The 26626-nt window shown below is 39.0% G+C and overlaps 1 protein-coding gene across 3 annotated transcripts in view; it reads left to right on the forward strand.

Moving 5' to 3' along the window:
* The first annotated feature begins 3825 nt into the window (after positions 1-3825).
* Positions 3826-26626, forward strand: part of AFF4 (ALF transcription elongation factor 4) — a 92932-nt gene continuing 70131 nt past the window's right edge. For all 3 annotated transcript variants that reach the window (XM_060008854.1, XM_060008853.1, XM_060008855.1), the window contains exon 1: positions 3826-4289. The gene's annotated coding sequence lies outside the window, so the exon portion shown is untranslated. The remainder of the gene's footprint in view (positions 4290-26626) is intronic.

Raw genomic sequence — 26626 nt, forward strand, 5'->3', positions numbered from 1 at the left:
CTCAAAAGCGGAAGAGGGAGGCAGAACAGAAGGTCAGAGGATGTGATTTAAGAAGGAGTCAACCAGCCCTTGCTGACTGTGAAGATGGATGAGGGGGGTCACAAGCCGAGGAATGTGGGCAGCCTCTAGAAGATGGAAAAGAGCCTCTGGAAAGGAGCAGTCTTGCCAACACTCTGATCTTAACACAGGGAGACCTGTGTCAGACTTCTGAGTTATAAAATTGTAAGATGATAAATTTGTGTTATTTTAGGCCTCTAAGTTTGTGGTAATTTGTTAAAGCGGCAATAAAAACTAACACACTCTCAAGACTCTTTAAAACCTTTACCTTGCTGTGTGTTCTAATCCTAACCTATTATACCATGATTCTTATCCAATCCTAATCAAGCCTCCTAAACTGAAAAACCCCCTTAGACCAGACCCCAAAACCTTATAAGTGTTCCAATTTCCCGTTGGAAATGCTACTGAAAACATCAAGGCACTGGTCTCTTTTATCAGTAAGTAATAAACTCAACTTTGCCTTATCAACCCACCATTTTGGGGCTATTTTTTTTGGTGCCAGCGTTTGATCATCGTTTTATCCATATGCCTAGAACAGTACCTGCTATATAGTAGATGTTTCATAAACATTTGATACATAATGAATAAATTATTTGAGTTTCTAAAATAACATAGAATAATATTTATGTAGATATATTTACGACAGTAATTCCTATGTCTAGAAGTGACTTTCAGAAAATCATTTTAAAGACTGAGTGAAACCTTGTACGTGGATGTTTATATGTTTTATTCATAATCATTAAAAACTGGAAGCAACCCAAATGTCCTTCAATGGATGAATGCCTAAACAGGCTATGTTATAGTAATAGAATACTACTCAGCAATAGGAAGGGATAAATTACTGAGACACGCGACAACGATAGATGGATCTCAAAGGCGTTATGCTAAGTGAACAAAGGCAGACTTCAAAGGCTACATACTGTATGATTCTATTCATGTGATATCCTGGAAAAGGTAAAAGTATAGGGACAGAAAGCACATCAGTGGTTGCCAGGAACTGGGGTTGAGGTGAGGCATTCATTACAGAGGAGCAAGAGTGAATGTTTGGGGGTAAAGGAAATGTTCTATATCTTGATTGGGGTGGTGGTCACATAGCTGTATGCATTTGTCAGAACTCATAGAACCATACATTGAAAAGGATAAATTTTACTGTATGTAAATTTTATTACTTTTTAATTTTTTATTGAACTATAGTGGATTTACGATGTTGTCTTAGTTTCTGGTGTACAGAAAAGTGACTCAGTTATATATATATATTCTCTGTATGTAAATTATACCTTCACAAAAATCTGACTTAAAAACACCCCAGAACTCTACTGAGAATTGCTGCTGTAACAATATATACTGAATACTTTGTTCAAATATTGCCTGTTAATAAAAGTCATATTTTTCTTTGAGATTATTTTCTCTTAAAGTTCTATGGTTTGTATTTTCTGATTACACCAAACTGTGCAGTTGACTTACATTGTTCTAGAACATGAAGTTAGAGACAGAAAAGTCACTTTGTTAAAATGGATGCATCTGATTAAATAAAATGACAGAGTATTAAAATGTTACGAGTTGAGAAATACATAATTAGGAATTTTTTCTCTCATTGCTAAAAGGGAAAGAAATTCCTATTTGCAGAATAATTCCAAAGGAAAGTCTATTTTTTCCAACCCAGGCCCCCTTTTGTTTTTCGTTTTTTTTTTTTGGCTGCGTTGGGTCTTCGTTGTCGCGCACAGGCACTCAGTAGTTGTGGTGCGTGGGCTTCTCAATGCGGTGGTTTCTCTAGTTGTGGAGCACAGGCTCTAGGCACATGGGCTTTAGTAGCTGTGGCTCGTGGGCTCTAGAGCGCAGGCTCAGGAGTTGTAGCGCACAGGCTTATTTGCTCCGCATGTGGGATTTTCCCAGACCAGGGATCGAACCCGTGTCCCCTGCACTGGCAGGTGGATTTTTAACCACTGTGCCACCAGGGAAGTCCCCTCTTTTGGTTTTTAAGTAAGGTCTCATTTATATTGAAAAATTATTGTGATAATTTATGGAACCAAAAGCATATTATCTTTTGGTTAGCCAAGTAACATCTACACCAGAATAAGTAAAGGAATATTCTTGTAAAGTTTATGACATATCTTCAATGTTTTAATACTTCTTTAATTGTGTAAAATGATAATCTTTCTTGTTGTCAGTCTCCATCTTCCCTCCCTTCCTATACAGGCTTGTAAATCTTCCAAGGCAGAATACAAAAGAAAACACGTGAAATTGGCATTACATCTACGGAGGACAATTTGGCAATCTCTATCCAAACTGAAAATACCTTTTGATTTAAAGATTGCAGTCTAATGAGTTATTGGTATACTTATCCATTTTATGAGACTATTAGTTGCGGCTTAGTTTGTAATTTAGTAATGGCTTGGCAACAACCTAAATGTCCACCTGTAGGAGATTGGTTGAAATAGATATTTGCATACAATGGAATATTATACTGCCCCTAGGAAGAATGAGACAGTTCTTTACACAGTGATATGGAAAGATATCCAGGATATTTTAAGTGAAAAAGGAAGGAACTTAACAGTGTATATAGTACGTTATCTTTTGCATAAAAAGAGGTACATATAAGTGTATTTTAATATATATTTACAACATATCTTGGGAAGGCTACATTAGAAAATGTTAAGTGATTGCCTCCGGAACTGGAGTAGTTGAAGGGCAGGGATGGGACTGCCAATTATTTTTCACTATATTTTGTCACAGTTCATTTTGAGTTTTGCATGAAATCATTTCCTAATTTATATAGATAGATAAAAATCTATATAGAGTTTAGCTTAAAAGAATATGTGGTCACTTCAGAATTTTAAAAAGAAAAATATTATACTACTATTGCTGCTGATGAATTACCAGCTTTTAGGGCTAATAAAAACATTTTCATATGCACACTCTTTATAGTTTATCATAAAGTTCCTCAAAATCCTTGAATTTTATTTTAAAAAATCTTTTAAATGCTTGCTTCAAAATTAGTAGAGAGTGAAAAAAACACCTTCATGAGGCTCCTTCATGGAAAGAAAACAGATAAGAAGCAGGAAATTATAAAGTGTTTTCCAAAAAAATGAACCCAAAGTAGTTTCTCTGGACAGTTACCGTACTGGGTTCTATGAGACCCTTTGAAAATCCTGTCTAATCTATAACTACGGCTTTACTCTCAATTAAATTATAGTTTGCCCTGACTGGCAGGATGTTAAGAACTGAAGAAAAGTGTTCAGAATGATATCTTGAAAAGAAGTATTAACAGTAGAAGATGTTTAGATGATCAAGAAAAAGGGCTGGCTTGGCTTCGTCTGAGAAGTTCAAGCGAGGTTCTAGGCGGCCTCCTGCAGAGAAATTCCCAGCGGACTTCCTTTTCCGACCGGACCTGTCGAGGGCCGCCGCACTGACTCCGGTCTTCGACGGCAGGACCGCACCACGGGCCTGCGGGCTTCGACCACACCCTCAGGAGGGGCGGACTGCCTGACCTCCTGAGCCCCAGAACTAGTAGATCCGGCTCCACCCGGCCCCGCCCTTCTGAACCTCGCTAGCGGCTACGCGCTGGAGGGTGTGCGCGCCGAAGTGTGCGCGCGTGAAGCGTGCGCGCGCGAAGTGTGGAGGCCCGATCCTGCCGGTCCCGCCCTGTCAGACGCGGCCGCCGGGCTCAGGAGCTCGGACCTAGGCCACCTGGGCCAGTACCCGGCCAGCCCGGCGTCGTCGGAGCACGTCACCACCTCCAGCGTCACCTCCCGGCGCTGTAGGATCCGCAACCCTCCGCTTTTCTGACGGGGAGGGGCGCGGCGTCGCCACGTGACGCCTCGTCCCCGCCCGGGCCTGGTCACATGGGTGGCGCGGCCGCTGCGTCAGTCACTGTCCTGGTTGCGGGAGTCGAGCGCCGTCGCTGCCGCCGCCAGCGGACGGGGCGGGGGATCCCTGTGCCAGGTCCTCGTCAGCCCGCCCCTGCCTCCTCAGCCAGCCGTCCCGGTCTGGGCTCGACAGTCATGGAGCGGGGCGGAACCTCCGCCTGTGCTGTGTGAGGTGCGTCGCCACCGCCGCCGCCTGCGCTTTTCGAGACCTGCCGAACCCCCGCCGCCGCCCGGAGCTCCTCGCCCTTGGCAGTTTGTCGCCGCCCCCCGAGCGGGTTCGAATGCGCGTCCGGTGAAGGTGCAGGCCCGGCGCCGCCTCTGCCGCAGCCGGGAAATGGTTCGGGCCTAGCGGAGCCGGGACTGGAGGTGAGAAGAGCAGACAGACGGACTGAGGGCCGGGCCGGGCCCGGCCGCGGGGAGGGGCTGGGGGGAGGGGAGGACAGGGTCCGTTTGGGGGCCCGGAGAGACCCTTCGGGCTAGGGCTGCTCGAGACGGCTTCCCTCGTCTTCGCGTTCCACCCCCGACCCTCAAAAATACAAATTAATTAAAAAGGCTAACCCAGTCCTAACAAAAATTACCAGAAATCAGTCTTTGCACTGTTTTTCCTTTCCCCTTTCGTCCATTAATCCATTCCTTCCCTCAGAAATTCCATCAACTTACCTGTTACTTTTTAATACCCTTCTCAATTTCAAGTTATTTCTAGTTAAAGAGAAAATAGGCCTAGGTTCTGGCTATCATTACCCAACTAGTTCTCGCTTTCCTTCTCGCGATCCTGCGTACGTCCTCCTCCACCTCCTCCTCCACCACCTCCTCCTCCTCCTCCTCCTCCTCCTCCTCCTCCTCCCCGCCCCCCCCCGCAAAAAAAAAAAGAGGAAAAAAATTTCCGCCTTCGACTGGCGAAGGGGGTTGACTAAAAATGGGAATGTGGGGGTGTAATACTTGAATACCCCCCCATAACTTCAGAATCGGTTAGCTAGTTACCCCGATACCTTGCATTTGGATATTGATGTGTAGGCCTTTTCTCCAGCTGCCTGTGCCCGGGGTTAATCTCGTAATTGACGTCAGTGCTTTGTTCCTTCCACTTTGCTGTTCCTTCCACTCTTTGAGGATGGATCATGGGATATAGGAGTTTGAGTTGTATCCTTATTGCCTTTTCTTTCACAAACGGTATCATTTGTAGGAATGATACAAAGGTGCAAATTTGTACAAAGATACAAATCTGAAATGCTTTTGTATGGAGTTCAAACTAAGAGGAAGAGTTCGATTTAGGGTTCTCACGGTCACTTGCAATTAAGAATTGTGCGATTTCTTTTCAGCTGGCCTGTTGGAGATTTTAAACTAAGGCCAGTCCCTTTTCCAGTTACCACTGTTTTTCCTTACAGAATCTAAGCGATAGTTCCTTGTGAATAGGATGTTTGTAAATGTGACGTTTAAAATGTCTTGTTTTTGAGGGTTCAGATGTTAAAAGCGCAAAGCTTTGTTTCCATATTGATTCTGCAAAGCTTTGTAAAGTGCTCCTTTTATTTAATTGTCCTTTAACTTATCAAAATTGAAATATGAGAACTTTCTTAATTTGACATTTAATAAAGAGCCTCTGTGGCCTGTGAATCTTGCCTAGAATCATCTTTGGTTTTACGTGTATGAAGAAGTGTTGGCAAGTGGCCATCTGGTTTTTAACAAAGCTGGCTTCTTTAAATTGCTCAGGTTTATTTTACTCATTCATCAATGCCTCCTTCAGTCTCCAAACATTAAAAAAAAATCTTAAGAAGTTATTTTAAATTATCTTTTAGCATTAACTTACCTGAGGCAATAAAAAAAAATTTTTTTTTTTAACACCAGCATTTTCATTCAGTGTGTGGTGGCTTGCAGGCTGACGGCTTTGGTTTTTGTTAGCTCTACTGGAACAGTAGGCAGATTTTGCTTTAAATAAAATTCTGTGTCAAGTGGAGGCAAGATAGGATGTTTGTGAGTGACCAGACTTTTACTGTTTGATTTAAAAAAAAAGAGCTTAGCTGTGATTATTCGAAAATGGTCTACAGTTTTGAGGTGTAAAGGTGATTCTACAGTGCTTTGAAGCTGTGTAATTAAGCATTCTTAAAGATAGCATATTTTCATTCAGCTTCAGTTTCTTCTTGTCAGATGATGTACATTCCCTTCTCTGTGCTCTTGAGATACTGTACGCCCTTTGTGACAGTTGATGCATTCTGCTTTGTATTGTAATTTTTTTATAGGTCTGTCATGTCTTTAGAGCAAGAACTATATTTATACCTCTTTGTGTCCTTCCCAGTATTTTATACAATTACTAGGTTGAATTTGAATGTGATATCCAACCCAAGATTTCACAAAAGGGTACTCTTAAAAAAAAAAAAGCTGTATGAGCAAGTGAACAGTATTTATTTGTAGGGGAAAAAGTAGCTATCAGCTACAGAAGATGACAGAAGGTGAAGCCTTCTAAAATTATGTATCTTACATTTTTTTTAAGAGTTAAGGTAAATGTCATGGTTTTATGTGTACCTGAGAGGAACAAAGAAAACAGGTATTCTTTTGTGGCCACCTACTGGTTTAGAATGAAGTCCAAAATGTATGAGGCCTTCTCTTCATAGTATTTTTCATAAAAATCAAAGAGGTAGTCTTTTTTTTAATATAAATTTATTTATTTATTTATTTATGTCTGTGTTGGGCCTTCATTGCTGTGCGCGGGCTTTCTCTAGTTGCTGCTAGCGGTGGCTACCCTTTGTTGCGGTACCAGGCTTCTCATTACCGTGGCTTCTCTTGTAGCTCTAGGTGCGCAGGTTTCAGTAGTTGTGGCACGCGAGCTCAATAGCTGTGGCTCGCGGGCTCTAGAGTGCAGGCTCAGTAGTTGTGGCGCACGGGCTTAGTTGCTCCACGGCATGTGGAATCTTCCTGGGCCAGGGCTTGAACCCGTGTCCCCTGCATTGGCAGGCAGATTCTTAACCACTGCGCCACCAGGGAAGTCCCCAAAGAGGTAGTCTTAAATATCGAAGGCACACCTGGACAGTGACCCAGAAATGCAGTGTGTATTATAAAAATTGATAACTTAGATTTGATTTTATTTTACTTTTTTTAAATTTTTTATTGAAGGATAGTTGATTTACAGTGTTGTGTTAATTTCTACTGTATAACAAAGTGACTCAGTTATATACATATATGCATTCTTTTTTATATTCTTTTCCATTATGGTTTATCTCAGGATATTGAACATAGTTCCCTGTGCTATGCAGTGTGACCTTGTTTATCCATTCTGTATGTAATAGTTTGCATCTACTAACCCCAAACTCCCAGTCCATCCCCTGCCCCCCTGTCTGTTCTCTATGTCTTTTGAGTCTGTTTCTGTTTTGTAGATAGGTTCATTTGTGCCATATTTTAGATTCCATATATAAGTGATATCATACGGTATTTGTCTTTCTCCTTCTGACTTACCTTACTTAGAATGATAATCTCTAGTTGCATCCATGTTGCTGCAAATGGCATTATTTTGTTCTTTTTTATGGCTGAGTAGTATTCCATTGTATGTATGTACCACATCTTCTTTATCCATTCATCTGTCAATGGACATTTAGATTGTTTCCATGTCTTGGCTATTGTGAATAGTGCTGCTATGAACATAGGGGTGCATATATCTTTTTGAATTATAGTTTTGTCCAGATATATGCCCAAGAGTGGGATTGCTGGATCATATGGTAGATTTTATTTTTTATTTCAGCTCTCTTCTACAGATAACTTACTATAAAAACTTTCCTGTATAATGTAAAGGATTTCCAGCTTTTGAACCCCCAGTCTTCATTATGGTTTTCCCATTTCCTTTTTTATTTTCTCTGAAAAGTTGGAACAATTATATTGATTTCTGGGAGGGTGTTTGCTAGTCTCAGTTAATTGTGAAATAAGGTGTAGTCAGTGAGTAAAAATTGCTTAAAGCTAACCTGACCTGTTACCTTGCTACTTTTCCCTTTGGTGTAAGGAGAGCACCCCTACTTGCAGTAACTCCCCACACCCAGAGATTGACATGAATAGATTACTCTGGAAAGCCAGTATGGTTTGGCTACCCAGATACTGTCGTGATCTGTTCTGGAACTGGGCTTCCTCTGTCTGCTTTGGGCCTGAATGGGTCTCCCATGATTTTGTCAACTTGGAGCTGCCTAGTGGGTTATGATGTTTCACTTTGACTTTTCCTTTTCTTGTCATCACTAGGGTAGGGACAGTTTTATGGAAAGGTGAGTAGAGTCAATACTCTTCATAGATAGGCCTTCCCACCTCTTTCCAATTGCTATCATTTCTTCCATCTGGAATATCACTTTTCCTGTCTTGTTCCTTGTCTCTTAACATTTCATCATCTTTTAAGGCACAGTGCAAATACCATTGCCTTAAGTTTTGCTTGATTCCCTACCCCAATAGTGACTTATCTCCTTTGAATCCCTGTATCGCTTTGTATCTCTCTTAATATTTGCTATGCAGCTAACTATGGGACTGTAGCAGGCTGGATGACTTTGAGCACAATCAGTGAAGACTCACTAGTAGAATAAAGACTGTGTTATACTATTTTATTGTATATCTCTAAGAATTAAAATAATAATCCAATTTAAGATTTTACTAAAAAAATTAACACTAATTCCTTAATATCATCACATATTCTGGTCGGTGTTCAAATTTCCTCGATTACAGTTTTCGTTTTGTTTTAACAGTTTGTCTGAATTAGGATACAAATAAGGTTCATACATTTTATTGTGTTGATGTGTGTCTCAACCCTCTTTTCTTTCTGTCTTTTTGTTCTTGTTCCTATACAATTGGTTTGTGAAAGAAACCAAGCTTTTGCCCTATGAGATTTCTCACAGTCTGGATTTTGCTGATTGCATCCCTTTGGTTTCATGTAATATGTTCTTCTGTCCACAGTTTTTCCTGTAAATTGATAGTTACCTCTAGAAGCTTGCTCCGATTCAGGCTTGAATGTTTTTTTTTCAGTGGGAATAGTACTTCATAGGTAGAGTTGTGTACTTCCTATGTATTCTTAAACCTTCAATCTGGCTTCTCATCCTAGCATGCCAGTGAAATAACTCGTATCAGGGCCACCTGTGACTTGTACATTGACAAATTGTATAATCATTGCTTACTCCTTTACCTCTTTCTATACTTGACATTGTTAACCATTGTCTCCTTGATACTGTTTTTTTTTCCTTGACTTTTGTGACTGTCCCTTTCCTGCCTTTCTTACTACTAGCTGCTTCTTTGCAGACTCTTAATTCTCTGCTAATCATATTGATATTTATGAATTTCCACCTTGACCACCTCTTTTCACTCTTCCTGGTGATTTCTTCCATTTTTGTTGCTGTAGCTACCATCCTTAAGTGTTTTAAACTCACCAGAACTCTTTGATCCAACTGAATATCCCTGTTTAGATTGTCCAGTAGGTACTCTGTTTTAGTTAGGAGAGCGACACATACCTAACTGAAGCAAAAAGAAGAATTTTTTGGAAACATATGGGTATCCTGTGAATTCTCAGAAAGGCAATCAAGCCATAGGAGGACAGCTGGAACTCAGGAACAGCTAGATCCAGGGACTCCATATTAGGTCAAGAGTATCTCTTTATGTCTCACAAGATACTCTTTTTTTTTTTTTTTTCACACAAGATACTCTTTGTGTGTTCAGTTAGTTCTTTCTTGCTGCAGGTCAGTTTTTAACACTTACTAATATCTTTTGAGTTTTAAATCTTATAGTTTCTGCCATCAGAGAGACTGACCTGATTCTCAGTCTCAAATCTCAGGAAAGGGACTCGTTAGGTTATAGGTCCAGCTCTGGACCACAGCTCTGGCTAGCGGGCTACATCCCAGAAAGAAGAGGAGTAAAGGACACTCTAAAACATAGTTGTCCAGTTCATTCATTCCATGGCTATTATTGAGCGCACCCACACAGAGTCCTACTTTTCTTATATATATTAAATATTTTCTTTAACATAATCTCACTATCTCTATATACCAGCAAACACTCTCATCTCTTCTATGGAAACAACCCAAATTCATATCTACTTACCACATCCAGAGGTCATTGTTCTCTGAGTCCAGATTCTAAAGGTGATGCTCTTTGTTAATCAGGCCTAGCTATGCTTTGTCACATGTTTGAAAATTGTGGACTAAGTACTGAATTTAACCATCCCCAGCATAACTGATACACAGTGGTAGGAAAAAAAAAATAGCTAAAAACTCTTATGAGGGGAGGGAAGAGGAAGGTATCATTGTTCCGAAACTTAACACCGTATCTTGCTGGACAGGTACAGTAGAAGGTAAATGATAGAACCAGCAAATTGCATGGGGCTTCATTTGTTGACTTACTTCCTTGCAAATGGAGTGAGTTCTTTGGCAGCCAAATGAAGATTTTCAATTCTGTCCACTAGAAAGATTTTCCTTTTCTGACACTTAGAGGACATTTGAAAGAAAGGAGAGGGCAGTTCTGTGTTACCTTAGCACAAGGGTTGACACACTAAGGTTAGTAGGCCCAATGCTGCCTGCTTTTGTATGGCCTGAGAGCTAAGAATGGTTTTTACATTTTTTTAAAATGGTGGGAAAAAGTCAAAAGAAGAATATTTTGTGGTATGTGAGAATTATAGGAAACTCAAAATTCAGTGTCCATGAATAAAGTTTTATTAGAGCACAGACAACACACCCATCTGTTTATGTATTGTATGTAGGTGCTTTTGCTGATACACTGGCAGAGTTAAGTAGTCCTAACTTTATGGCCTGTGAAGCCTAAAATATTTACTTTGTGGCTTTAAAACAGTTTGTCAACTTTTGTCTTAGCAGATCAAATGGCCCTTAGTGGATATTTGAGTATGAGGATTGCCTTAGGGTTGAGCAGTTAGTTACAAGGTCCTATTTACTATGGTGGTTGTTAGGGGATTTTTTGTTTGATTGTGTGTGTGTGTGTATATATGTATATGTATATATACATATCTCTGTGTGTATGTATGTATAAATGTGGGTATACATGTGTGTATACATATGTGTGTGTACATACCCATTTACATATACATATAGAGATATAAATAAAACAGGTGGAGTCTGCATATTGGTGTAGCTTTAGTTAAGGATTCAGACTTTATCTGTCAACTGTACCCTGCAGGTAGGATCACACTATAGGTTACATTGTAACATGGTTGCTCTTAGTACAGCTATGTGAATGGGGGAGAGAATTTTGAGGAAAGCTGGGAGTGAGTGAGGTGAGAGTAGAAGATGATCAAATAGTCCCTGTAAGTGTTGATTCTGCTACTTCTCAATCCCCTCACCCTTAAATTCTGCTATTTTCCTTGCCTTGGAGGATGTACCACTATCATTGTTTTTTCTAGAAACCTGCAAGTTGTCCTTGATTCCTCCATTTTACATCTCACATCTGTCTGGCCCCAAGATTCTACCTCCTTAACATCTTTGAATCCAAACCCTTTATCTACATTATCAACACTCCTACTATTACTGCCTTAATCTAGGCTTTCATTTCTTACCTGGATTCTTCTCATTTGTTTCCTTATAATCTACTTCATCCTGTACCAAAGTGATTTTTTTCCCCCTCTAAACTGCAAATTCACTTCTCTTAGAACTCCTTAGTAATGTTGTATTTTCTGTAGTATTTTTCTAACTGGGCATTCTTGTACATTAATGAGTTTTATGTAACTTCTAAAGGACTGCTTTATAGCCAAGTAATCCCTTGGGAGTTTGTTGCTGTGTTTAGATTTTGTTTATTATTGTGTTTGTGCCAACTCATAAAGCATTGTACTGATGATGCTCAGACAGGGAAAGATGGTGAGTTAAATTAGATCATTTCATGGTATATGTTAGTATAGGCAGGCCAAACCCCGGCTTAGTATTTAGTATCATATTTTCACTGTGAGATGTATCTGGTAGATCCCATCTTGTAATTAATCAACGTGAAACAGTTTGTTTGCAGTGTGTGTGTTTTATTCCAAACTTCAGCAGTGATTATACTAGATACACATTTAATGTAGTTTTCATTAAGGTACTGAACCACAAATGAACAAGAAAGATTGCCAGAGTTAACAAGTTGGCCTCTTTAAAACTGACATTTAAGGACCGCTAGCTGGTATGGTAGTATATATAAGGTTGTATTTCCCTAAATTAGCAAATAAACATTTGCAGTTATTAAATCTGTTTAGTTTTACATATTTATAAGCATTTTATGCACTACTGTTATTGAAGTCAAATTACAGAAGTGGTTTAAAAATATAGGACTATGAGAATTCCCTGGTGGTCCAATGGTTAGGACTCTGCGCTCTCACTGACAAGGGCCCGGGTTCAATCCCTTGTCGGTGAACTAAGATCCCACAAGCCACGCGGCACAGCCGAAAAAAAAAAATTGTGTGTGTGTGTGTGTGTATAAAACTAGACCTGAGACTACATATTTCCAGGATTGAATACATCATTGGTCTAGTTTATGTAAAACAACATAATCTGTTACATTAGCATTTTATTTATTTATTTATTTTGCCTGCACTGCGTGGCATGCAGGATCCTAGTTCCCTGACCAGGGATGGAACCCGTGCCTCCTGCAGTGGAAGCATGGAGTCCCAGCCACTGGACCACCAGGGAAGTCCCACTAGTGTTATTTAAATTTTTGTTTTGTATTTAATTTTTTAAAGTTGTTTTAGTGTTACGGTTACATAAGAGCTATATAACATAATGAGTTCATACGTAATTTTATATCCATACCAGATTCTTAATATTATAATTTTTAAAAGGTCATCACTCAAGATCTGGGAGATATTAATTTTCTCTGGAAAGGTATCCTATGTCTTTCAGATTTCAGAAACAAACCCACAGGTCTAGTCTGATCCCATGTATTTCAACAGTCTTACCTTTCATTTTGTACTCCCCCAATCCTATTTTCCAACTACTCTTGATCTATCTCTATTCCCTGGGTGTATGCTATGTTCTCTCTTCAGGGCTGTCCCACATGGTATTCTTTCTGCTCAGAACTAACTTCCCTCCCTTCCTCTTCTTCCTTCCCTTCCCTCCTCCTATCCTCCTGCCACCTTTCTGTAGTTGGTCTAGCTGCAATGAAATCTTGGAGATCATGGGTAATTTTTATTTTTATATCCTTAGCCTTAGTGCAGTGTGTGACACAACATATGCCCTGGTTAACTACAGTATTAACGTTGTACCGTATATATAATATTGGTCTATGCTGAAGAGACAGATTTTAAAATCAGAGTTATAAAGCCTTCAGAATCTTCTGAGTTCTGTTTAAATATGTTACAAGTCTGAATTAGAAAATAGTTTGACAATAGGTTTACTCTTATCACTTTATAAATTGATTTTTCAAAGTAAATATTCTCTCTGCCATAATAACTCATTTAATATATAAATTTGTATTCCGTGATTAAAGAGCAATAGCCTTAAATGACCTTAACTACCTTTTAAAGCAATATGCTTATTTACATTTTAATAGAACCTTATTAACAAGAAGTTAGGGTAATTAGGATAGGGGCTAATTTAAGTTCACAAGCTTTGAGTATACGCCTTCTTCATTCAGTACATTAGCGTTTTCTCTCTAACCTTTTTTGTAATATTCTAAGACAGTAAATATATTTTAGGAAACCCAGATACTTTATTATCACTTGTCTTCCACATATGCAGATGAAGATGAAATTAATCAGAAATAATTCCTTTTTAGTGTAAACTCTAAAGAACCTTTGCTGTGTAATGCTTTTTAACTTTTGTTTAATTTGCTATATGCATTTTAAGTAATAAAATTGCCTTTATTTTGCCTTTTTGACGTGTGTTATTTTCTCTTGGCTTCCTCAGGTACTATAAATGAAAGCAGTCTTGAAGTACTCTTTTGAACAGATCATTTCTTTCTGGGTGTTGTTACTGAAACACTCAGTTTTTATACCGTCTCAGTTTGCCAAGTATGATTATGAGATTTTACAGTCTAGCACTTGTATTTGGTGAACATTTGAGAGTGTAGGTTTTAAGTAAAAATAGAAATTGATCATTTCTGTACAAGTGTTTTTTTTTCTTGTACATATGTTGTTTTTTTTCTTTTAGATAAACTCTTTTAGAGAAATTGCTTTAAAAACAACCGAATTCATTTAGTATCAATATTAATGCTTTATTTGGTGATAATATATTGAACGCAGGAAATGAGGTAGTAAATGAGATAACCCCTAGTAAATGAGAGAACCTCTACTTTCTAACCAAGTTGTGAAGTTCATTAGTTTACTCATTTAAGTGATTTTCTACTAGGTTATGTTCTAGGTATGCAATGCTGAAAAACAAGCACGTTCCCTGATTATTATCTTAATTGTGATCAGGTACTCTGAAGGAAACAGGAATTGTCTACATGAATTTTTTTAAGCTGGAAAGAGCGCCACAGTTCAAGAAGCCTAAAAAAGGCCCTTGGTGGGAGCTGGGAGGGGAGGGCAGTGAGATATAAAATAAATCTGATGAGATAGGCAGGAGTCACATCAGTAGAAAGTCAAATCCTGGCTTTGAAGGCCATGTTAAGTACCTTAAAGTTTATCCTAAGGCAAGTGGAAAGCTTACTAAAATTTTTAAAGCAGGGGTTGAGTGAAATGATCTGGTTTGTGTTTTAAAAAGATCACTTAAAAAAAAAATCACTTTAGGGCTTTCCTGGTGGTGTAGTGGTTAAGAACCCGCCTGCCAATGCAGGGGACACGGGTTCGAGCCCTGATCCGGGAAGATCCCACATGCTGCGGAGCAACTAAGCCTGTGTGCCACAACTACTGAGCCTGCTCTCTAGAGCCCGCGAGCCACAACTACTGAAGCCCGTGCGCCTAGAGCCCGTGCTCTGCAACAAGAGAAGCCACAGCAGTGAGAAGCCCGCGCACCACAACGAAGAGTAACCCCCACTCGCCACAACTAGAGAAAGCCCACGCGCAGCAACGAAGACCCAACACAGCCAAAAATAAATAAACAAATAAAATAAATTTATTTTTTTTTTAAAAAGATCACTTTAGCTGCTGTATGAAATATGGATTAGAGAGAGATGAGGGGAACTAGGAGTCCCAATTAGAAGGCTGTAGCATTTGTCCAAGTCTGAGGTAAAATGATGGCTTGTTTTGAACAGTGGCAGTGGAGAAGGAAGGGAACTGATAAATTCAAAACATATTTTGGAGGCCATGGTTATGGAGTGGATGTGGAGAGAGGTTGAAGGGAGTGTTCAGCAAGAGCAGGTGGTTGGTAGGATGAGGATCACTAGAGCAGAAGTTGTTGGCGGTAGGGAAAAGAGATCAAGAAATCAATTTTGGATGTATTAAGATTGATATTCCTCAGTCAAAGGACATGATCAAACAGGCTTGATGTGGAGTATATTTTGGTATTTGTATTATAGACATATAGATGGTATTTTAAGCCATGAGAATGTAGGGAAAGAATGTAGACTTAATCAGAGTCTGAATAAGACCTGTGGCTGAGTGCAGAGGAGCACCAATTTTTAAGAAGTCTGGTAGATAGAATGGGAGAAGCCAGAGGTGCTAGGAAAACTGGGAGGGCTGGGGTTATAGAAGCCAAAAATATATTAAGGAGCCATTAGTGGCTGAATATGTTGAGCAGTAGGTCAACTAAAATGATAGTGTCTGTTGAATTTAGCAACTTGCAAATCAGTGTGATCTTGGCAAGGAGTGGAGTGTGGGAAGTTGGAAACAATGTTGGGAGGTTGGAAACAATGTGGAATAGTGATTGGATATATTTTGGAAAGCAGTTTGTGTATATCAATTAAAATTGAAGATGCTCATTCCCTGCAACCTGGCAATTCCACTTGTAGGTGTCTCTTCCAGGAAAACTCTCACTCACTGGTACAAAGAGAAGTGTATAAAAATGATCATTACAGGGACTTCCCTGGTGGCATAGTGGTTAAGAATCCGCCTGCCATTGCAGGGGACACGGGTTTGAGCCCTGTTCCGGGAAGATCCCACATGCCGCGGAGCAACTAAGCCCGTGCACCACAACTACTGAGTCTGCGCTCTAGAGCCCACAAGCCACAACTACTGAGCCCATGTGCCACAACTACTGAAGCCCGCATGCCTAGAGCCCATGCTCTGCAACAAGAGAAGCCACCATAATGAGAAGCCTGTGCACCACAACGAAGAGTAGCCCCTGCTCTCTGCAACTAGAGAAAGCCCGCACACAGCAACAAAGACCCAACGCAGCCATAAATAAATAAATAAATTTATTAAAAAAAAAGATAATTACAGCATTGTTTGTAATGGCAGAGAAAGGGGAAACTACCTAAATATCCATCATCTGGAGAGTGGATAAGTAAATTGTGTGGATACACAGTAGTGAAAATAAATGAACTACAGCAACATGTATCATGATGGATTAACCTCAACATAATGCTGAGAATTTAAAAGGCTCAGAGTCTTTAAAGTGTACCCTTTTTAAAGGTTGAAAAATATGCAGAACAATTCAATGTCTTACTTAGGGATACATACATAGTAAAAGTATACACCAAAATCAGAATAGTGGCTATCTCTTGAAGGGGAAGGGAGCATAGGAGATGTGATCCAGGAGGGGTACACAGTAGCCTTCCACTATATTGGCAGTGCTGTATTTCCCAAGGTGGTTCATGGGTAACACAAGTGTTCACTATATTGCTCCTTACACGTTTTTGGGTCACTTTTTAACAAACAAATGGTTGCAGAGAGAGTGGGGAATCACCAAGAGTCCTTTTGGCTGTGAAGGAGAGTAGAGGAGAGATAGAGTAATAGCTGGAGAGATCTATGGGATCAGGGAAGACTTTTTTTTTTTTTTTAAAGAAGAATATATTTGAATGATGATGGAAGGGATTCATTAAAGAGAGAAAAGTTGAAGTTGCTGGAGAGAAGGCAGTAACTGATAAAGATCTAGGAGAAGATAGCAAAATGGGCATAATTGTTCTTTGATAGAGAGATGCTTTTTCTTTTTTAGCCAGAGGAAAGAAGAGAATGGATGCAATGTTAATAGTTTGAAAGTTGATAGTTGATTTCTCTCTGGTCTTTAATCTTTGTAATCTTTGTTCAGTAAGATAAGGTCATTTGTGGAATGGAAGCTAGGAGGAAGAGTCATAGAACTCCATGAAAATACTTGTGCGGAATAGGAAAGAGCATTCGTCAGAGAAGGATAGTAAATTTCCAGGAAACTTTGAGGGCCTAGTTGAAAGTGATTCATGAAACATGATTATGAGAAATTAGATAATGTATAAAGATATGATGAAGAAAGCAAAAATGGTATGGAATTATCTTTGCTTTCATGTTTTTTACTACCTTTTTTTTTCTTGGTCACGCAGCACAGCACGTGGAATCTTAGTTCCCCAACTGGAATCAAACAACCCCCCCCCACCTCCCCACTGGAAGCACAGAGCCCTAACCACTGGACTGCCAGGGAAGTCCCTTTTCTATGTTATTTTAAACCTGAAGGCTATAGAAATCTCATGACTAACTTTGGGTGAAAGGTCCTTTTATGCAAAACACCATTTTGGGACCTGATGTTCTGTTATTGTTGGCTTTGATCTCCAGGTGTACAACCTCTGTTTGCCTACCTTGTAGGAACTGACCTCTTCAGACTCTCATGGGTAGAGAAATCCTGCCAAATGAGGCCAAGAGGGATTTCTCTACCTATAAGGCTTTTTGCTTTAAGATAGTGTATTTTAAAGTTACAGTTTAATAGCAGTTGTAATAAACTGGATTCTAAAATAATTGAAATCTTAGCTTAAGTCTCATTTTGACTTTTGGAGTGTAAATCATGTAATAATCTGGTAGCTGAATGGCTTCATTTTTCAGTAGGATAGTTCTAAGATACTAATTGAAAAAAAACCATTGTAACAGGTTCTGAACACTTGAAAGGGGCAAGTTAAAGGTCACATTTTACTCTTTAAACTATTTTTGAAGTTTTAAATTTTAAAAGATTATAAAACTAATACATGTTTTTATTAAAAGGATTATAGGAGATGAATTTCTGGTTCATTGGGAATGCACACTTTTTTTTGAACTGTGAGTACTGTAATTTTTTTTATTGTGATATATGCATAACAAAATTTATCATTTCAGTCATTTTAAATGTACAGTTCAGTGGCATTATTTACATTCACAGTGTTGTGCAACCATCACCATTGTCCATTTCCAGAACTTTTTCATCATCCTAAACAGAAGTTCCATACCCATTAAACAGAAGTTCCATACCCATTAAACGATAATTCCCTATTCCCTCTTATGCCCAGCCCCTTGCAACCACCATTCTACTTTCTATCTCTATCAGTTTGCCTTTTCTGCATACCTCATGTAAGTGACTGCTTCATCCATGGTAGCATGTGTCAGAATTTCATTCCTTTTTAAGGCTGAATTATATTTCTTTTATGTGTATACCACATTTTGTTTGTCCATTCATCTGTTGGTGAACACTTGGGTTGCTTCCACCTCTTGACTGTTGTGGATAACGGTGCTATGAACATGGTGTGTACAACTACCTGTTTGAGTTCCTGCTTTCATTGGCCATATATACATAAGAGTATAATAGCTGGGTCATAGGGTAATTCTATGTTATACTCTTAGAGTGACCATCAAACTGTTTTCCACAGCAGCTGCACCATTTTACATTTTTACCAGCACTGCACAAGTATTCTAATTTCTCCATATTTTTGCCAACACTTTTTTTTGTTTGTTTTTTTAAATTTTAATTTGTTGATAATAGCCATCCTGATGGGTGTGATGTTGTATCTCTTAGTTTTGATTTGCATTTCTCTAATGACTAATGATGTTTAGCATCTTTTCATGTGTTTATCGGCCATTTGTATATTTTCCTTGGAGAAAAACTTATTCAAATCCTTTTCCCATTTTTTGACTGAGTTGTTTGTCTTGGCATTCTTGTGGAAAATCTGTTACAAATGTGAGGTATAGGGACTTCCCTGGTGGTCCAGTGGTTAAGACTCTGCTTCCACTGCAGGGGGCATGGGTTCGACCCCTGGTTAGTGAACTACAATGCCGCATGAGGCGTGATGCGGCCAGGAAAAAAAAAAAAAGTGTGGTATATTTCTGGACTCCCAGTTCTCTTTTCTTGATCTATAGGTTTGTAGTAAGTTTTGAAATTGGGAAGTGTGTGTCTTCCAGCTTTGTTCTTTTGCAAGGTTGTTTTGACTGTTCTGGATCCTTTGACTTTCCATGTGAATTTTAGTATCAACTTGTCACTTTCTGTGAAGAAGTCAGCTGGGATATTGATAGGGATTCTGTAGAAACTGTAGATCAATTAAGGGAGTATTTTCATCTTAATAAATTTTCCATTCTGTGAATAGGATTGTTTCCATTTATTTAGGTCTTTAATTACTTTCAGTAATGTTTTGTAGTTTTCAGAGTGTAAATTTTGCTGTTCTTCTGTTAAATTTTTTTCTAAGTATTTTATTCCTTTTGATGATATTGTAAATGGAATTGTTTTCTTAATTTCATTTTTGGTTTGTTTATAGCTACTGTACAGAAATACAATCCTTTTTTGTGTGTGTATCGATCTTGTATCATGCAATGTTGTTGAACTCGTTTATTAGCTCTAACAGATTTTCAGTGGATTCTTCATGGTTTTCTATGTACAACATCATCATTTTACTTTTCCTTTCAAGCTCAGATATCTTTTATTTCTATTTCTTGCCTAATTGACTGACTAGAACCTCCATACAGTATTGAATAGAAGTGGTGAAAGGACATCCTTGTCTTGTTCTTGATCTTAGGGGAAAGGTATTCAGTCCCTCACCATTAAATATGATAGCTGTGTTTTCCTTGTAGATGCACTTTATTAGCTTGAGGAAATTTCCTTTTTTTTTTTTTTTTTTTTGCGGTACACGGGCCCTCTCACTGTTGCGGCCTCTCCCATTGCGGAGCATAGGCTCCGGACGCGCAGGCTCAGCGGCCATGGCTCACGGGCCCAGCCGCTCCGCGGCATGTGGGATCTTCCCGGACCGGGGCAGGAACCTGTGTCCCCTGCATCGGCAGGCGGACTCTCAACCACTGCGCCACCAGGGAAGCCCCCTTCTCTTTTATTCATAGTTTGTTGAGTGTTTTTGTCAAGAAGGGATGTCGCAACTTGTCAGATGCATTTTCTCCATCCGTTGAGATGGTCATTTGGTTTTTGTCCTATATTCTGTTGTTATGGTGTATTACTTTAATTGATTTTTGGATATTAAGCCAATCCTGCATTCCTCACTTAGTCATGGTGTACAATCCTTTGTAATATTGCTGGATTTGGTTTGTTAATATTTTGTTGAGGATTTTTATGTATATGTAATAAGCTTTTTATTGATCTGTAGGTTTTTTTCTTGTAATGTCTTTTGTCTTTGGTTCTCATATCAGGGTACTATTGCCCTTACAAAATGAATTGGAAGGAGTTTCCTCCTTTCTCCATTGTTTGGGAAGAGTTTGTGAAGGATTAGTGTTAATTGTTCTTTAAACGTTCGTTAGAATTCAGCAATGAAGCCATGCAGTCCTGAGCTTCTATTTATAGGCAGTTTTTGGACTACTAATTCAGTCTCTTCACTTGTTATGGGTCTATTCAGGCTTCCTGTTACTTCTTTTTTTTTTCCCTAAATATATATATATATTTATTTATTTATGGCTGGATTGGGTCTTTGTTGCTGCGCGTGGGCTCTCTCTAGTTGCGGTGAGCAGGGGCTGCTCTTCGTTGCAGTGCGTGGGCTTCTCATTGTGGTGGCTTCTCTTGTTGGGAAGTATAGGCTCTAGGCGCACAGGCTTCGGTAGTTGTGGCACACGGGCTTAGTTGCTCCACAGCGTGTGGGATCTTCCTGGACCAGGGATCGAACCTGTGTCCCCTGCATTGGCAGGCGGATTCTTAACCACTGTGCCACCAGGGAAGTCCCCCCTTTATTCTTGTATAGTGGGATTTATTTATTTATTTATTTATTTATTATGTTAGCTGTTTGCTGTATTTGGTTACAAGTGAGGTGTTTACTTTTTTTTTTTAATATTTATTTATTTATTTATGGCTGTGTTGGGTCTTCGTTTCTGTGTGAGGGCTTTCTCCAGTTGTGGCAAGCGGGGGCCACTCTTCATCGCGGTGCGCGGGCCTCTCACTATTGCAGCCTCTCTTGTTGCGGAGCACAGGCTCCAGATGCGCAGGCTCAGTAGCTGTGGCTCATGGGCCCAGTTGCTCCACGGCATGTGGGATCTTCCCAGACCAGGCTCGAACCCGTGTCCCCTGCATTGGCAGGCAGATTCTCAACCACTGTGCCACCAGGGAAGCCCTCTTGTATAGTGTTAAATACTCAACTACATTCAAATAGTTCTCTCATCTAATCCTTACCATCAGATTAGTATGAACATTTTATAATAGACGAAACTGAGGTTTAGGGAGATTATTTGCCTAAATCATATGTCTAGTATGTTATATAATCACAACTAAACAGCAGGTATCCCTAATTGTCCCATTTATAAAATTATGGTGCCTCAGCTGTTTACAGCTCAATTGAAGTTTGGAAGTTACGTTACTTTGTTAAGGTATTTAAGAAGTTAATAAAGAGGTAATTGCCTGTATTGGTTTTTGGTTACTAGATGTTTTATGTTTGAGAGTTTTTATTAGCAAGGATACCACTCTACATCAAGATTATCCAATAGTCTTTGCTTATAACTAAACCACCTGAATCACTACGATTTGAAGAACTGTGTGTTAGGAAATAGAGGGTCATTTTGCGAATTAATACCTTAGCTTCTTTGATATTGATTATGGAGAAATAAGGGAGGACATCCCTTTTTCCCCCAAATATTCTTCCAGTATATAGTTACTGCACATGTACCATATGCTTTGAGTTATTTTTGATGCTCTTCTGAGATTGCTATTCTCTTTTTTTCTTTGCTTTTTTGGCTTCGCCGCACGGCTTGCAGTGTCTTTCCGGATCAGGGATTGAACCTGGGCCCCGGCAGTGAAAGTGCCGAGTGCTAACCATTGGACTGCCAGGAAATTCCCTGAGATTGGTATTCTTAACCTCTCTCTCATTTCCTTCCATTTTCTCCCCAGGAGGTCCCAAGGATCTTCAGAGAAATATAAATGACTGAGAAATAACCGCTTTCAAATTTGTCCAGTTCCGCTATAAATGCAGTTTCACTTGGACAGAGCTGCTAGTAGTGGGTGGATAAGACTTAGAATAACTGCAATGGGTAGCAGAGGCTGCCTATCAAAGCCAGCCCTTTCCTTCCTTTAGTACCTCAGTCCCATGTAGTCCATAGTATAATTCACTTTTAGTCTCTTCAGATACTAGGTAACTGAGAAGTAAAGATACAGATAGCACATTATCTGTAGTATAGACATTTAAAGTTATTTCTTTAGATTGATTTTAGTTAGACCACAGAAATAAAGAATGGAAAACTCCAGAGAGGCTAAACAGATTCAGATCAAGGTGAAAGTCAAAAAGCCAGCCAGACGGACTTCCCTCGTGGTCCAGTGGCTAAGACTCCATGCTCTCAATGCAGGGGGCCCGAGTTTGATCCGTGGTCAGGGAACTAGATCCCACATACTGCAACTGAACATCCCACGTGCTGCAACTAAGACCCAGGCGTAGCCAAACAAATAAATTAAAAAAAAAAAAAAGAGCCAGTCAGAAACAAATCAAGAGACTTGGGGAGAGCATTGACAAACTTTGAAAACCACAGTGTGAAGTTTGCATCTTAGATTGAGGAGAGTTTAGGCATGGCCTTCCCCTAGTTTGGGAGTGGTCCTGAAAGAGGAGGCAGACGACTTGAAGGAGGTGGTCAGTAGAATTAGGATGCAGTTTAGCATAAGATTTAGTCCTAACCTTATATTCCTCAGCTAAGATATAGGGCAGATTGAGAAAGCATTATTACATAATCAAAAGACTATCACTTTAATAGAAAAATGGGCAAAAGATGTAAATAGGCAGTTCACAGGAGAAGAAATATGAATGGCTAAGTAGGACATGAAAAAGATGTGTGGTTTAACTATCGGAGAAATTGACTAGAAAGCAGTTGACTATGAGCTTTATAAGGTCAAAGACCATGAGTCATTCTCCGTTTTATCTCTGGCTCCTAAGATAGTACCTAGACATAGTAGACAGGCTCATGTATTTGTTAAATGAATGAAATAAACAAATAACGTTGGAATAATTTTTTTTTTTTACTTCTCAGATTGGTGGCACAATTAAAAAAGACTCATAATGCCTGGGATTGAAAATGGCATGGTTAAAGGGCAGTTTCATACTCCATTGGGGCGCTGTCAGTTAACACATCTTTTCGAAAAGCAGTTTAGTGATATACGTTAAAATGGTATAGCATATATCCTTCGACTCAGCAATTTCACGTGGAGAAATTTATCTGAAACTGAAATAGTGTGCGGGTGCACACGTGCACACACACACACACAATCATTATAATGTTTATCATACTAAATTCTGGATACAACCTACCTATCAGGGGCTTTCTGGCTAAATGAATACTATGCAGTCAATCAAAGAATGAAAATTCATATGTATTGATATGGAACTATGTTCATTACTTATTAAATGAAATAAGAACTGTATGTGTAACAGTTTTCTACACGACTAATGTGTGACTCTTTGCAATATTAAAGGGAAGTTTCACTTCCCTGAAACTATTGGTGACTTCTACTTTCTACTTTACGTTAATCATATTAGAGTTTTTGAGCAAAGAGCGAGTATTACTTGTGTAATTGGAAAAACAGACCCATCAAGGTTTATCTCTTTTGAAACAGGAAGCCTCTACACTGTTGGTGGGAATATAAATTGGTGTAGCCACTATGAAGAACAGTATGGAGGTTCCTTAAAAAAACTAAAAACAGAGTTACTATATGATCCAGCAATCCCACTCCTAGGCATATATCTGGAGAAAATTATAATTCAAAAAGATACATACACCCCAGTGTTCATAGCAGCACTATTTACAGTAGCCAGGACATGAAAGCAACCTGAGTGTCCATCAACAGATGAATGGATAAAGATGATGTGGTATATATACACAATGAAATATTACTCAGCCATCAGAAAGAATGAAATAATGCCATTTGCAGCAACATGGATGGACCTAGAGATTATCATACTAAGTAAAGTAAGTCATCAGAGAAAGACAAATATGATATTGCTTATATGTGGAATCTAAAAAAATGATACAAATGAACTTATTTACAAAACAGAAATAGACTTGCAGACATAGAAACAAACTTATGGTTACCAGAGGGGAAGGATAAATTAGGAGTTTGGGTTTAAAATATACACACTACTATATGTAAAATAGGTAACCAGCAAGGGCCCACTGTATAGCACAGGGAACTATACTCAGTATCTTGTAGTAACCCATAATGGAGAGGAATCTGAATATATACATATATATATGTGTATAACTGAATCCCTTTGCTGTATACCTGAAACTAACACAATGTTGTAAATAACTATATTTCAATAAAAATTGTTTTAGAAAGGTTTATCTCTGTTGGAAAATACAAAAGTGGAAGACTGTTCCTTATTAACATTTACAAGAACAGCCAAAATATTTATTAGGGACAAGAAAGAAGATTTACCTAAATAGAGAGACATCCTTCATATTATGTGTGAAAACTGGATATTCAGATTTCAGTTTTCTTGTGTTTAGCTTATGAGAATAGTAGTTGGCATATTTTGCTGTTAGTTGAGTTAGTTGTATCTCATTCTTTCTATATACTCAACACCTAACAATTCTACTTCTGAGTTTACCCTAAAGAAATAATGAGGTCATCAGTCATATGGCATACATTGTGTTGCATCTAGTTTTCCTCACAAAACAGCATTTATGGAAATTCCTCCAAGGTAACTGGCAATGATCTACCTCATTTGTTTTAAAAAACAATGGTTTATTTAAGCATTTCTTTGTTCTTGGGCATTCAGTTATTTTAAATTGTTTTACCGCTAAAAACAGTGCTGCAGTAAACATCTTCATAGCATATGGCTGTGCTTTTAATTCTGTGGAATATAGTCCCACGAGTGAGGTTACTGGGCTGAAGGATTTGTCTTTTTTCTGGCTGAGTTTGAAATGTCTTCACCATTTTATAACTGTTATCTTAGAAAAGTACGTGGTTTTTAACTGTTGTTATTAAATAAAACATTTATTTAAAAAATTTATTTATTTATTTAAAATTTTATTTATTTATTTATTTAGGCTGGGCCGGGTCTTAGTTGTGGCATGCAGGATCATTTAGTTGCAGCATGCTGACTCTTAGTTGCGGCATTTATGTGGGATCTAGTTCCCCGACCAGGGATTGAACCCTGACCCCCTGCATTGGGAGCGAGGAGTCTTACCCACTGGACCACCAGGGAAGTCCCAAAACATTTTATTATTGAATTGGTTTTGTTAACTATTAAAATCCCATATATCTTTGGGTTTATTTCTTCCCTCTGTTTTACTGATCAGTTTCTTCATTTCTGTGCACTACCATGCTATTTTGATAATGGTGATGGCTTATAGTAAGTTTTAATCTAGTGTGGCCAATTCTTCTTGTTCTCTCCCCAATGCTAAGTATTTAATAGATGCTTGTTGCATATTAAGTTAATAGTACACTTAATAATAAACATTAAATCTTGCTTTAGATAAATTTTGGATGCCCATTTACTTTAGGGAGCTGAGCTTGGCATGTGGATGTTGTCCCCTCCTAGCAGTGTAATAAATGTAATTTCTTTCTGAAATGTAATAAATTGTGACCCAGAGGAGTTGAGGAGAATTGGATATCGGTGTGAATTTGGAGACAGGAGTGCACCTTAGTCCTGAGAGAAATACTTTAAGCCCTAGAGAAGAGACAGTTTGATGGTAAATCCCAAGGCTGAAAAATGTTGGAAAGCACCCATAGTGCTCTAATATGTAAATTTTATCACTCTTATCCTTCCATCTTTTATTTTGAAAAATCTCACACCTATAAGAGAAGTATAATATACATCTGTGTACCCTTCACCTAGATTGTTAACATTTTACTGCGAACATTTAATTGCTGCTGCTGCTACTCTTCCCTCTCCTCTTCCTGACTCTTTCCCTCCCTCACCCTGTGTCTTTCCCTCCTTCCTTTATCCATCTCTCTCTGTCTGTCTCTCTGTCTGTCTCTCCCACCCTCCACACACATACTATCTATATACATGCTATCTATACATAATAAATATATATTCCAGTGGTCATTGAACCATTTGAGAGTTGGCAAACATGATGACATTTAGCCTGTGTGTTGTGTATGTCCTAAGTAAGAATCAAAGATTTTCTCCTGCATAAACAAATACAGTTATCACATTGCTATGATTATCTGAAATACCATTCATATTAAAATTTTCCCAAGTTTTCCATTAATGACCTTCACAATCATTTTTTCCTCCTCAGATCCAGGGTCTGGGGTATGAAGGATCATGCATTGCATTTAGTTGTGTCCTCTTTCTTTCTTTCTTATTTATTTATTTATTTATGGCTGCGTTGGGTCTTCATTGCTGCATGCAGACTTTCTCTAGTTGTGGCGAGCGGGGTCTACTCTTCGTTGCAGTGTGTAGGCTTCTCATTGTGGTGGCTTCTCTTGTTGTGGAGCACGGGCTCTAGGTGCTCAGGCTTCAGTAGTTGTGGCATGTGGGCTCAGTAGCTGTGGCATGTGGGCTCAGTAGTTGTGGCTCATGGGCTTAGTTGCTCTGCGGCATGTGGGATCTTCCTGGACCAGGAATTGAAC

This window comes from Delphinus delphis, chromosome 3 (assembly GCF_949987515.2).
Source record: "Delphinus delphis chromosome 3, mDelDel1.2, whole genome shotgun sequence".
Classification (NCBI taxonomy): Eukaryota; Metazoa; Chordata; class Mammalia; order Artiodactyla; family Delphinidae; genus Delphinus; species Delphinus delphis.